The sequence below is a fragment of the Rutidosis leptorrhynchoides genome, chromosome 8 (genome assembly GCF_046630445.1).
Source record: "Rutidosis leptorrhynchoides isolate AG116_Rl617_1_P2 chromosome 8, CSIRO_AGI_Rlap_v1, whole genome shotgun sequence".
Taxonomy (NCBI): Eukaryota; Viridiplantae; Streptophyta; class Magnoliopsida; order Asterales; family Asteraceae; genus Rutidosis; species Rutidosis leptorrhynchoides.
The window spans coordinates 98,475,001-98,489,219 of NC_092340.1; the positions used below are offsets into that span (position 1 = coordinate 98,475,001).

At 32.5% G+C, this 14,219-nt stretch overlaps 1 long non-coding RNA gene and 1 pseudogene across 1 annotated transcript; one reads left to right on the forward strand and one right to left on the reverse strand.

Annotated features, from left to right (window-relative positions):
* Positions 1-701: 701 nt before the first annotated feature.
* LOC139863063 (uncharacterized) lies at positions 702-2,432 on the reverse strand. Its single transcript, XR_011764389.1, has 2 exons — positions 2,163-2,432; positions 702-1,165 (listed from the first exon to the last, which is right to left on the reverse strand). It is a non-coding gene; the product is annotated as an uncharacterized lncRNA (long non-coding RNA).
* A 5,952-nt stretch (positions 2,433-8,384) lies between these two features.
* On the forward strand, positions 8,385-10,909 carry LOC139863656 (protein COBRA-like; annotated as a pseudogene).
* The last annotated feature ends 3,310 nt before the right edge of the window (positions 10,910-14,219 follow it).

The following is a 14,219-nucleotide window of genomic DNA, read 5'->3' on the forward strand; positions in this document are numbered from 1 at the left end:
ATTTGTAAACGATATTGTAGTTTTTCCGGATTTTAAAATGTATGGATAATTATTGTCGCGTTTGGATATTTTTTTTTAATGTTATTGTGGTATTTTGTGAAAGTATAATCGTATTTATGTAGCAGGTTTGGATATTTGAAATGTGCCGTATCGATTACGGCTGGAAACAGCAGAAACGAATTGGTCCCGAAACAGCAGGGGGCTTTCCGGACGACTAGTCGTCCAGGAAGAGTCGTCCGGGTTTTTTTTTCCCTTTTCCTGTTATTAATAAATTAATAAATAATTAATAATAAATAATTAGTATTATTTTAATATTATTTCTTTTGGGACGATATGTCGTCCCCAAGTGTCGTCCGGAAAAAGCGTCCACGAAGGCAAGCGTTGAAAATCAATGTGGGCCCCACCTTCCGTCCGGGGAAAAAAATGCCGTCTGGAAAAATATTCCGGGACGAACCTTTCGGGACGACGCATTCCGGACGATGTGTCGTCCGGGAAAACTTTCTGGGACGAAAAATCGTCCCCAAGAGTCGTCCGGGAAGAGCTTTTTTTCCTGTAGTGTATATTTTAGAAAGGCAGATCACAAAGCCTTAATAATACAACCAACATGACAAGAACAAATACCTTTTTTTTTTTTTTTGGAACAATAGACAAAACTATATGCATGTTATAATACATCAATTATTGAAGTAGAAGTCAAGAAATGGTGGCTAACAATTTTATATAATTCACAAAAGTCAAATATGTAACACTCTTTGTAGTATAAATATGCATCAATATGTACAAGATAAAGTGACCATTCTAATATACTTACATCAAGTATTATACTTCTTTCTCTCCATTATCATCTTTGTTCTTACACTTCATTATTAGTATTCTTAATCAAGAATCAAACCACTAAAGGTAGTTATAAGCCTACTGAATTATAACACGTTATCAGCACGAAGAGCTCCGTATAGTTAAAGTGACTCTTCTAGTTGCCCAACCACCACTACCACCTCTCAAGATTCCCGCCGGCCACCGTCATCCGTCGCTGAAAATGCCGGAAGAGCTTGAAACCTCCGATGTGTCTTCTGATCAAGAATTTATCAGCTTGGTTTCTTCCACCACTGAGTCACCACTGAGTTATACTCATCGGGTTACATCTCCTGCATTTCTTCCTCTTCATCTTTCAATTCATTCATATCATAAATCATAAAAAAATATTATAACAATATGATATATAATTATATAACTTATAGTTCGAAAAGTCTAGTTAATTAAATATGATTTAAGTAAATATAAAATACTCGATTAGCTGTTGGAACACAAAATACTAACCGGGCTAACTTTGTGTTTCAACTTAGTAAAGGGGGTTTGTGTCTCTGTTTTAGATTTTTAGATGCGTAGTAGCTCATCAAGGGATAGATTAATGGAATTCATTTGGTTTATTTTTTATATCCTCTTCCTCTTCAACAAAAAAAAAAAAAAACAAAAACTTTTCAACCACTAAAGATGATAAAACAATTTAATACTCAAAAAAAAAAAAAAAAAAAAAAAAAAAAAATTAATACTCAAAAAAAAAAAAAAAAAAAAAAAAAAAAAAAAAAATTATCTGTTGTAGCCGATTGATAACCAAATTTGTAGACCAATTTTTTTTTTGTGGTACATATCTTCTATATTTTATTTTAAGATAATCCATGATATCTTGTTTGTTGTTTACCCTTTTGTTAATAATATTCAATAGCCCCTCTTTACTTTGTGACTATCGGTGGTCGGCATAAGCTTTAGACACAAACAGATTGCTGCCAACTAAAAAATTTAAAAAGTAACAAAATAAATGACATGAAAGATTGATATTGCTTCAAGTTTTCATTGATAAGTGTAACACATTTCATACCAATACAAAAGAATATAAAATCTGAAGTTAAAAAAATGCAAGCAACAAAACAAAGCCACTATGAGAAACAACCTAGTATATAAATTAAACTAACCACTTTATTCATACATGAATCGTCTGCTTAAGAAATACGAATTTTACATTAAAATCTGAACCCCTTTTATGCAGTAAAGTTGGTGAAACTCCCACCCATAAAGGAGGACCTCTTATACACCTAAAGTAAATACATAAATGATCTAATTTAGTCCGGTAGTGGTTACAAACTACATAGTAAGATACATCATACCTCAAAAACGATGGTCGTAACGGTTACCACAATTATGGTCGGCGACAACTACTGGGACACCGATTACAGTGCTCAAACCCTAATTCATTCCCCAAATCTTCAATAGCATTTGGAAAACCAAGAAAAAAGAATACTTATTCACCACATCCCCTAATAATTCATGTGAAACGAAGAGATTAGAATCGATTGGAAGAGGCGGTGAAAGAAGTTAGTAGTAGAGAAATCTGAGTTTGATTATAGGAGATGAGTGAGACTAATTCAATAAAGATGTGAGATTTAGGAAAAGAGAGATGTCTTCTTATATATATATATATATATATATATATATATATATATATATATATATATATATATATATATATATATATATATATATATATATATATATAAGGTGTGAGAAGACCAAATTGCCCTTTTAGATTATTAAAATGGAGTCTACAGTTGATGGCTTTTACTCACGAGTAATAATAATAATATCTTCTATTATGATCCATGACTTACAAACATTATGTTACTACATTTAAAATATAAAATCCTCCTTGCTAGATATACTAGTATTCTAGTCTAAGAACTATAGATTTTTGATTGGTTATTACATAGATAACCATTTAACTACGGTGTCTAGATTAGAAACTAACTCTATATATATGCTTCAAAGGACTGAAGTTTATATAGTTGGAAAATAAAGATCATGTATGTTATTAAGTCTTATATAGTACTTCGTAACCGTTATTAAAAAAAAAAAAAAAATTATGCAAATAATAGAGGTTAACTAATCCAACTAAAACTCCATCCAAATATATGTTTATTAGGTGTTATCATTTATGTACTTAAGATTGTAACTTGTTTGCAGGTAATATAATTTGATTATCTTGCTGAAATATAACTCATTATTTGCTTATCTTATTTGAAGTTTTAGTATGAATCCTGATGAAATACAACATCAGTTAAATGGTAAAGACCTATGTATTGCAGATAGTGGTAACATACACACTATGATCAAATCTAAGAAATATTTCATTGATTTAAATCAAATGAAGGAATTATAAATACTATATCAGGTCTTGCAAACTTGATATAAGGAACGGAAAAGACAAAAATTCATATTACCAAATGGTACGAAATTTCTGATAAACAATGCCTTGTTTTTCTCCCAAATCAAAGAGAAATTTGTTAAGTTTCTCTGATATATATCATAATGGATATGATTATCAGTCAATGATAACTGGAAATGAGAAATATCTATGTAGCACCGAAAAGCGCATATGATGAAAAACGCATATAATGAAAAGCGCAGCGCATATGATTAAAAGCGCATATGATAAAAAGCGCATATGATGAAAAGCGCAGCGCATATGATAAAAAGCGCATATGATGAAAAGCGCAGCGCATATGATGAAAAGTACATATGGTGATTAATGAAAAGCACATATGGTGATTAATGAAAAGCACATATGGTGACTAATGAAAAAGCACATATGGTGATTAATGAAAAGTACATATGGTGATTAATGAAACGAATATTGAGAAAAAATCACCAATGTTTCTTAAAAGAATCCAAGGTTATATATATGGACCAATTCATTCATCATGTGGACCATTTTGATATTCCATGGTTCTAATAGACGCATCTAGCGGATGGTCTCATATTTGTGTGTTATCATCTCAAGCATTTAATGATTATTATATATCCACAGGGATTGTTGTTGAACATCCAGTTGCTCATGTGCATACACAAAATTGGTTTAGCTAAATCAATAGATAAACGCTTGCAGCTAATAACTAGACAATTGGAAATGAGTACAAAACTCTCAATATTTATATGGGGACATGTAAATTTACATGATGCGACATTAATTCGCATTAAACCAAGTGCAAGTCATAAATATTCTCCATTACCAACTTAATTTTGGTCGAGAGCCAAATATTTTCATCTTAGAACATTTAGTTGTGCAGTGTATTTTTAATTGCACCACCACAACAAATGGTTCCTCGAAAAAGGATGAAAATATATGTTGAATATGAAACATCTTCAATCATAAGATATATTGAACCTGTGACGGGTGATGTTTTTACAGCACGTTTTGCTGATTGTCATTTTAATGAAAAAAAAAAAAAAAAAAAAAAAATTGTTCCCTAGATTAGGAGGAGAAATGAAAAAAAATAAAAAATAAAATGATGTTTCATGATGTGAACATCAATTAAGATATCTTGATACTCGCACATGAGAATGCGAAACAAAAATTCAAAAATAATGCATATGCAAGAACTTGCAAATAAATTACCTGATGTATTTACAGATACAAAAAGGAGTGACTAAATCATATATACTAGCAGTAAATGCTTCAGCTAGAATTGAAATTCTAAAAGCTGGCAATAATGTCACTCATGAGTCTTTGCCACACCATAAACGTGAGAGACCAATTGGTTCCAAAGATAAAAATCCTCGAAAAAGAAAATCAGCTGATAATGAGGTAAAAAGAAAATGTTCAAGAAGAACTAAAAAATCAATACTCCTTCTGCAGAGGATATTGACGATATAAATACATAAATTGCAATAAATTATGCAATATTATGGAACCGAAACGAAATGACAAATATTGATGAGAATTTTTCATATAATGACATCATGAATAAATATGATGATCTAGAACCAAATCTGTCATTAAATGTCAAAATAGACATGATTGGGCTCAATGGAAAGAAGCAATACGAGCTGAATTAGAATCACTCAATAAAAGAAAAGTTTTCGGATCTATCGTTCTCACTCCTAAAGATGTGAAACCTGTAGGATACAGATGGATTTTTGTCCGAAAAAAAAAAAAAAAAAAAAAAAAAAAAAAAAAAAAAGAGATAAATGAAGTTACAAGGTATAAAGCTAGACTTGTAGCTCAAGGTTTTTCTCAAAAACCGGAAATTGATTATGAAGAAACTTATTCCCCTGTTATGGATGCAATTACTTTTAGATATTTAATCAGCCTAACAGTTTCTAAAAATTTAGAAATGCATCTCATGGATGTTGTTACTACTTATCTATATGGATCACTTGATAGTGATATATATATATATATAAAGATACCTGAAGGATTTAAGGTATCAGACGCATCAAATGCAAAACCCAAAGAAATATATTCGATTAAATTACAAAGATCTTTATATGGGTTAAAACAATCGGGACGTCGTATAACCGATTAAGTGATTACTTGATAAGCAAAGGGTATACAAATGACCTTACTTGCCCTTGTGTTTTCATTAAGAAAAGAACATCCGGATACGTGATCATAGTTGTTTATGTTGATGATCTTAACATCATAGGTACAAATAAAGAGATCCATTAAGCCATTCAACTTCTAAAGAAATATTTTGAACTGAAAAAAAAAAAAATCAAGTATTGCGTTGATTTACATATTAAGCATATGACTAATGACTTACTTAATACATCAAACAACTTATACCGAAAATATTTTAAAATATTTTTAAAGACAAAACCATTGGTTGTTAGATCACTCAATATTGGAATTGATCCATTTCATCCCTATAAAGACCATGAAGATCTTAACGGATCAGAAATTCCATATCTTAGTGAAATTTGGGCTATTATGTATTTTACAAATTGTATAAGACCTGACATTTCTTTTGCAGTTAATTTGTTGACAAGGTTCAGCTCAGCCCCTACCAAAAAGACACTGGAATGGGATCAAACACATATTTCGATACCTTCAAGGAACTAATGATTTAGGATTATTTTATCTAACAAATCAAAACAAGATTTGGTTGGTTGTGCAGATGCAGGTTATTTATCTGATCCACATAAAGCTAAATCTCAAACTGGATATGTATTCCTAAATGGAGGTACCGCAATATCATGGCGTTCTCAAAAACAAACACTTGTTGCAACATCATCGAATCATGCCGAAGTGATTGCATTACATGAAGCTACTCGAGAATGTTTTTGATTGAGATCAATGAGACAACTCATTACTGATTCTTGTGGACTAGAACGCAATAAAAGTTCAACAACTATCTATGAAGATAATGCAGCTTGCATAGCACAGATGAAAGAAGGGTATATCAAAAGTGACCGAACAAAACACATACCTCCTAGATTCTTCTCATACACTCAAAATCTCATTAAGACCAACCAGATTGAAATGAGATACGTTCAATCAACAACTCTGCTGATCTTTATACCAAAGCACTGTCAACTGCTATTTCCAGAACACACGTTCACAATATTGGCATGAGTCAAGTTCAAAAGATGTGACGACTCAATGATGTCTACTTGAGGGGGAGTCAACCTTATACTGCACTCTTTTTCCCTTAGCTAAAGTTTTTATCCCACTGGGTTTTTCTTTAGCAAGGTTTTTAACGAGGCAGTACAAGTTGTTCGCTACTAAAATTGTCATCCAAGGGGGAGTGTTATAATACATCAATTATTGAAGTAGAAGTCAAGAAATGGTGGCTAACAATTTTATATAATTCACAAAAGTCAAATATGTAACACTCTTTGTAGTATAAATATGCATCAATATGTACAAGATAAAGTGACCATTCTAATATACTTACATCAAGTATTATACTTCTTTCTCTCCATTATCATCTTTGTTCTTACACTTCATTATTAGTATTCTTAATCAAGAATCAAACCACTAAAGGTAGTTATAAGCCTACTGAATTATAACAATGCACATATTCTTGTGGATCATTATACCAAAGCGGCTTCATCTCGTAACAAATAAGGTATCAACATTTCCGGTGGTTCCTTCAACACCACGTATTCCTCCAACTGCTTTCCACCTAGTTTCGCCAACTGATCGGCACAATGATTTCCGTTCCTTCTCGTATGCGTCAACGCACACTTTGTCTCCAACATCAGTGCTTCAATAGCTAACATTATAGGCCTAATCGGATTATCCTCATCAAGCGATCCACTTGAAATTCTTAAAATCGTTTCACAATCAGTCCATATCAACATACTTGACAAATTCATACTTTTAATCAAACACAACCCTTTATAGACAGCCCAAATTTCAGCCTCAAGACTCGTATAGGCTCTGCCCGTCATCTTTCCCATATAACCGCACAACCATTTGCCTTGACCGTCACGTATTAAACCACCGTAACTCGATGGACCCGGCTTGCCTAATGAACTTCCATCCGTGTTTAACTTGAGAATCTTATTGTTCGGGGAGGGTTCAGACGTGGATTGCATCACCGTTTTGCGTTCATGATGATAATTTGGGATTACTTGTTGATTACGAAAAATATGAACATGAGGTATGTATGAAGGATGGTGGTAATAAAGAGGACGTGGATGATGAACAGGAACCGTCATCGTCATAGGGTATGACATCATCATCATCGTAAACACAATATTATTTGCGATATAATAAGGGTTTTAGAGCAGTGAGATAGTAGTAATCGTAAACAAAATTTTATTTGGGGCAGAAGAAAAGTGGTCAAAGAAATAAAATTGAGTGAAATTAAACGAATAGAATAGAACATGTGTGTTAGGGTTTTTCATACATAGTGCCGACTAATTTATAGTTGAAATTTATTTATACTGGTAGTAAGATTAGTAGGAAGTTGCATAAATTGCGGAAATAACAATGTATATTCGTAAAAATGATCACTGAGAATTTAAATTTGAATCATTTCACTACTCCCTTTTTATTAATAAGAAAAAACAAAATCGGCATTTTAAATTTTAATTGAATAAATCATTTCCTCACCGGAACAAAATCAGCACTAAACACTCTCCATCATAACATACTTTTTTTCCACAACTAATTAATTTTTTTTAAGTATGATAAAATAAATAATAACATAATTATATAAACTAAAAATACTTTCATTGACAAAAACACACAAAAAAAAAAAAACATTACATTAATAAATTGAAGTACGACATAATTATAATTACGACATAATAAAAGACGAAAATACTAAAACTACTCGGATTCGTCCGACGACTCCACGAGTCCCTTCACGTATCTTTTCTCGATCCTTGAGCGAGCTCTCATCATCATATCGTACTCGTCGGGAGGTAAGTCAGGTGATATTTTGTGACTTAATGCGGCAGCTTCCGCGGACTCAACTATCTTCTGACACGCTTCGTCGGACGATCTACGAGAACCGGCATCCGATGAATGCGAATCTCTTGGGCTCTTGTTTCGACCAGGTGGACGTTGCGTCACTTCGCCCTAAATAAACTCTTGTACAATGCTGGGCTCGATTGATTTTCACCTTCATTTTCTGGATTCTGTTGTGTGTTTAAGAAGAGGTCATCGGGTTGAACTTCTCTTTTGTGGGACATAAGACCTTCAAACGATAAAAACTTCGCACAGTTACATGTACGTATTCACAGTTTTTGGCTCAAAAACTCCTACTTGTTGTGTATCTCTCTCTTTGTTTTACAATAACACCATCGTGCCCTGCCCGATGTGTACGTGTGGGTGCCAAAATAACGCTACTCACCCGGAAAGTTGTGTAAAGTAAATTTTTTTTTTATTTTGCTAACGACAACCCTTAGGGTTGTCATTATCATGCATAAATATATCGTATAATTCAATAACTGCCGCTATAAAGTCAACATGTAACCGTCATGTACAACTCTTTTATCCACGTTAACGACAGCGTAAAAGTTATCGTTATTTTTTAAATTTTGGTCAATTGGCTTAATGGCAATTACTTTCATTATTTATGATAAAAAGTTTTGGGGTAGCCGCGTACTGCGGCGACGGACCCCTTATTTTTTATATATAACATTATTAGTCATATTTTCGTTATACATAACTCATGTTTAAATTAAATACTTAAATGTTAATAACTTTAACGAAATTAAAGAGAAAATATGTTTCAAATCAATAATTAAAATTAACAAATTTTGAATGTTCTTGTTATTAATACGGAGTAGTAATATGTGGGAGTAGAATAAAATTGTAAAGAAAAAGGAAAAAAAAAGTTAGAAAAATATTTTAAATAAAAAATATATAAAAAAGTGTCAAGAAACAATAAAAAAAAGTCATATTAGAAATGTTAAATTTAAAAAAAGAATTTAAAAATAAAAGAATCAGTGTAGAAGGACTGAATTAAAAATAAAAAAATTAAGGGTGCATTATGTAAAAGAATTTAAAAAGAAGGATTAAAGTGGTAAATAGTAAAAAAAGGTAGAAAAGGAAAATATGTTTCAAATCAAAAATTAAAATTAACAAACTTTGAATATTCTTGCTATTTAATACGGAGTAGTAAAGTGTGAGAGTAGAAAAAAAATTGTAAGGAAAAGAGAAAAAAAGTTTTTAAAAAAATGATTTTGAATATATATAAAAAAGTGGTAAAGAAAAAATAAAATAAAAAATCATATAAGAAATGTTAAATTTAAAAATAAAAGAATGAGATTAGGAGGACTGAATTAAAAATAAAAAATATTAAGAGTACATTATGAAAAAGAATTTAAAAAGAGGGATCAAAGGGGTGAATAGTTAAAAAAAAGTAGAAAGTAAAAAGATCACCGGGACTCAAACTCCTTACCTATTCTTCACGGTAAAAGGCAATTTAGCACTGAACCATGTTTACGTTTGTTTAATGTTTACGATATTTAGTATTTAGCAGTTAAAAATATCGATTTTAAAATATTCAATATTAACGGCTTGTTGTGTTACTGTAGATAGTTTTTTTCTAAATGAATATGTAATATATAAATATTGTTCTGACATTTTTTCTATTTTTTTTCCGGTCCGACCGCGTCATATTTGACTTCAGTCGTTAATGGTCCTGGGGAGAACAGTTTGACCCCACTGGTTCAATGCACAAAACATATGTGCCATATTCGAGTTCATTGGCATGTTAAGCTTAATTACCATGATTACTGGCACGTTAAGGTCACCATTAAAAATTTCAACTACATGATTGAATTATTCGCAGTGGAACTTAGTTTTCCACGGTCCAACATCCTAATTTCGATAATCTTACACAAATTTTTAGTTTTAACTACAATTCATTGACTCCTTATCTTTCAATAAGTAAGTTCAATTTCATACCAATCTTATCAATCTTGAAAAGCAAGTTATAACCTTTTTATTGTAAATGTTTACGGATGATACTGCTATGCTATAGGGTGTTAAATTCTACAACGATTTTCTGAATCAAACGGGACCAATGGCATAGGCGAAACTACATGGGGGCAGAGGGGGGCGCCCGCCTCCAGTGGATTTTTTTTTCAGTGTAAAAATTTTGGATTTTTCGACTTTACCGCCGGTTGATTTTTTTTTTGCCCCAAAACCTACATATTTTGTTCCAAAACCTTTAAATTTTGCTCAAAAGTCTTCAACTTTTGCCCCAAAATCTTCAAATTTTGCCTAAAAACCTTTAACTTTTACCCAAAAACCTTTATAATTTGCCTAAAAACCTCAATTCTTTGCCCCAAAATCTCCATATGTTGTCCAAAAAAATTGCTACCGTTTTTTTTTTTTTTTTTTTTTTTTGCCCTCGGTGAAAAAAATCCTAGTTCCGCCACTGACCACTGGGGAACGTGCCGTCAGAGTTACTTTTTCGTAATGATAAATCAACTTTCACGCCCTAAAAAGGTTGGGTTTTTCCTCGTAGAATCTATATATTTTAATGGTGACAATTGCGTGATGCCACCGCCTGATGCGTACCCGTACCTCCCCAATGCCAGCTGTCGTTTAAGCTTTTCATTGCTCGCTCTGTTGACAACGTCGTTGGCCTTTTTATTTGCGTTTGTTTGATCTTCGAGTATCCGTTGAAGATTTATTCACATGGTCAGGATTCATCTTAAACCAGATTTGTTTATTACGGTTGTTTAACATGTATTTGTAGAGTAGTTGAAGTTATAGTGATGGTTTCAGTTGTATAATTTAAACATACTGAAGATAAATTATTTTTTATTATATTCCTCTACTTTCTTTTCTGCTTGTTATCTCCTATTTGTTTTGTGTTTTCCTTTTGATTTACACGAGTTCCCGACTCGCTTTGCGAGTCAACTGAAGATGATCGATATTGGTACTGATCAATTAAAACCCTGCTTCAAATGAAAATTTAGACACCAACGTGATCTTGAAAATGGATGTTGTTGAGTCGAACACCAACAAAATGAAAATTTAGACCAACATGCCCAGAAAGGTAATTTTGTATTGATAATTTGTATTTCCATGTTATTCCCGTGTCGTTAAACAAATAAGCCACATGTTATTTTTACCTTAATTGCAAACATTTCAGAGCTTTTAAAAAATGTCAATTTACATATATAATGATATCGTTCAAAATTAACTAAAATAATGGAGTAGAGTCTCAAATGGTCATGACATATTTTACGTACCCATAAAAGTAGTTTCGTTATACATTCATAATTTGTGTTTGTTGTCATCTTCAAAAGATCTCAAATAGTTTCCTTATATACATTCACACACACATGTGAATTTTATTCAATTAAAAACGTGTGAACTAAACAAAGGTAGATCTCAAAGCTGTAATTTATAATACTACCAAACAAGAACTGCTACTCTTAAACATATTTAATCAAACATAACTTCAAAAAATGATCATTAAAATCATTAAACATTTTAATGATTTAATGATCATTGAACATTTAATGATCAGTAATAACATCAAGAAAACCGCCGTTAAAAAAATATAGAATAAAATATCTACTGTGTACATTACTTGTTGTCATTCAATTTTAGAAAGGCAGATCACAAAGCTTTAATAATATCATACATTCATACTACCAATGTATAACAAGATCGAACAAATACTCGTAAACAAATACATTCAAACATAAACTACAATTAGGAGTACAGTATAAACATTCATCAAAACTATATATACGGATTCTTATGAATCATTGTACCAAAGTAGCTTCATCTCGTAACAAATAAGGTATCAACATCTCCGGTGGTTCCTTCAACACCACGTATTCCTCTAACTGCTTTCCGCCTAGTTTCGCCAATTGATCGGCACAATGATTTCCGTTCCTTCTCGTATGCGTCAACGCACACTTTGTATCCAACATCAGTTCTTCAATAGCTAACATTATAGGCCTAATCGGATTATCATCACCAAGCGATCCACTCGAAATTCTTAAAATCGTTTCACAATCAGTCCATATCAACATACTTGACAAGTTCATACTTTTAATCAAACACAACCCTTTATAAACGGCCCAAACTTCGGCCTCAAGACTCGTATAGGCTCTGCCCGTCATCTTTCCCATATAACCGCACAACCATTTGCCTTGACCGTCACGTATTAAACCACCGTAACTCGATGGACCCGGGTTGCCTAATGAACTTCCATCCGTGTTTAATTTGAGAATCTTATTGTTAGGCGAGGGTTCAGACGTGGATTGCATCACCGTTTTACGTTCATGATGATAATTTGGGATTACTTGTTGATTACGAAATATATGAACAGGAGGTATATATGAAGGATGATGGTAATAAAGAGGACGTGGATGATGAACAGGAACCATCATCATCATAGGGTATGACATTATCATCATCGTAAACACAAATTTATTTGCGATAGAAGAAAACTAATCGAAGTAATCAAATTTAGTGAAATTAAACGAATAAAATAGAAGAATGTGGGTCAGGGTTTTTGAGTAGTGAGATAGTAGTAATCATAAACAAAAATTTATTTGCGATTTGCGATTGAAGAAAACGATTGAAGAAATTAAAATTATATTTGCGATTGAGAACTCGATTGAAGAAATTAAAATCAGTGAAATTAAACGAATAGAATACAACCTGTGGGTTAGGGTTTTTCAACAGCGAGATAGTTGAAATTTATAGGAAATGAGTACCGACTAATTTATAGTAAGATTTGAGGAAATTGCATAAAATGCGGAAATAACAAGGTATATTCGTAAAAAAAAATATCACTGAGAATTTAAACTTGAATCATTACTAATTTTTAAATAAGAAATAACAAGATCGTCCTTTTAAATTTTAATTGAATAAATTTCACAATTTTTTTTTTTTTTAAAGAAATAGTTAGGATCGAATACTTTCATTTGTTACGCATGCATACATTTTCGGGAGAAAACAAGAGTCGCATTGTAAAAACCCGATCCTTAAACCATCCCGATGGGCGGGCGGACCGGATTTAAATCCTGAATGGATCCGGGAGAAAATCATCTGAGGTCAATATGGAGCTCCATATTTCAGACAAATTGATTAATAGGATGGACCGAGCGAGACTAGAACCCATGACCTAACCTTCGCCCCAACACACAAGGTGTTGGGGATACCGTTGAAGCGAAACTTCGTTGGTTACTCCGTGTTTTTTAGCCCACTCTCAATCGACAATCGTGATATATTTTCTCTCCAAAATTAAGTGATACGTCATCACCACATCAACATTTCCTCAACAACACTAAATCAGCACTAAACACTCTCAACCCTGACGTATTCCTCCTCAAGACTAATTAATATTTTTTAAGTATCATAAAATAAATTATAACATAATTATAGAAACTAAAAATACTTTCATTAATAAAAACACAAATAAAAAACGTTACATTAAAAATTTAAGTACGAGATAATTATAAGTACGACATAATTAAAATACGAAAATACTAAAACTACTCGGATTCGTCCGACGACTCCACAAGTTCCTTTCGTATCTTTTATCTATCCTTGGGCGAGCTCTCATCATCAAAGCGGACACATCGAGAGGTAAGTCAGGTGATACCGGTTTTGAAAGAATATTAAAACCCTTAAACATCGTACGCATCTCAGCCTCTTTTGCTATCTTTTCCATTGTTTGTTTCGTGACTAATGCGACAGCTTCCGTGGACTTAGCTATCTTCTGGCGCGCTACCTTGGACGATCTACGAGAACGGGCATCCGATGAATACGAATCTCTTTGGCTCTTGTTTCAACCAAGTGGACGTCGCGTCAGTTTGTTTCTAAATAAACTCTCATACAAAGTTGGGCTTGGTTGATTTTCGCCTTCATTTTCTAGATTCTGTTGCATGTTTGGGAAGAGGTCATCGGGTAGAACTTTTCTTTTGTGGGACATAAGACCTTCAAACGA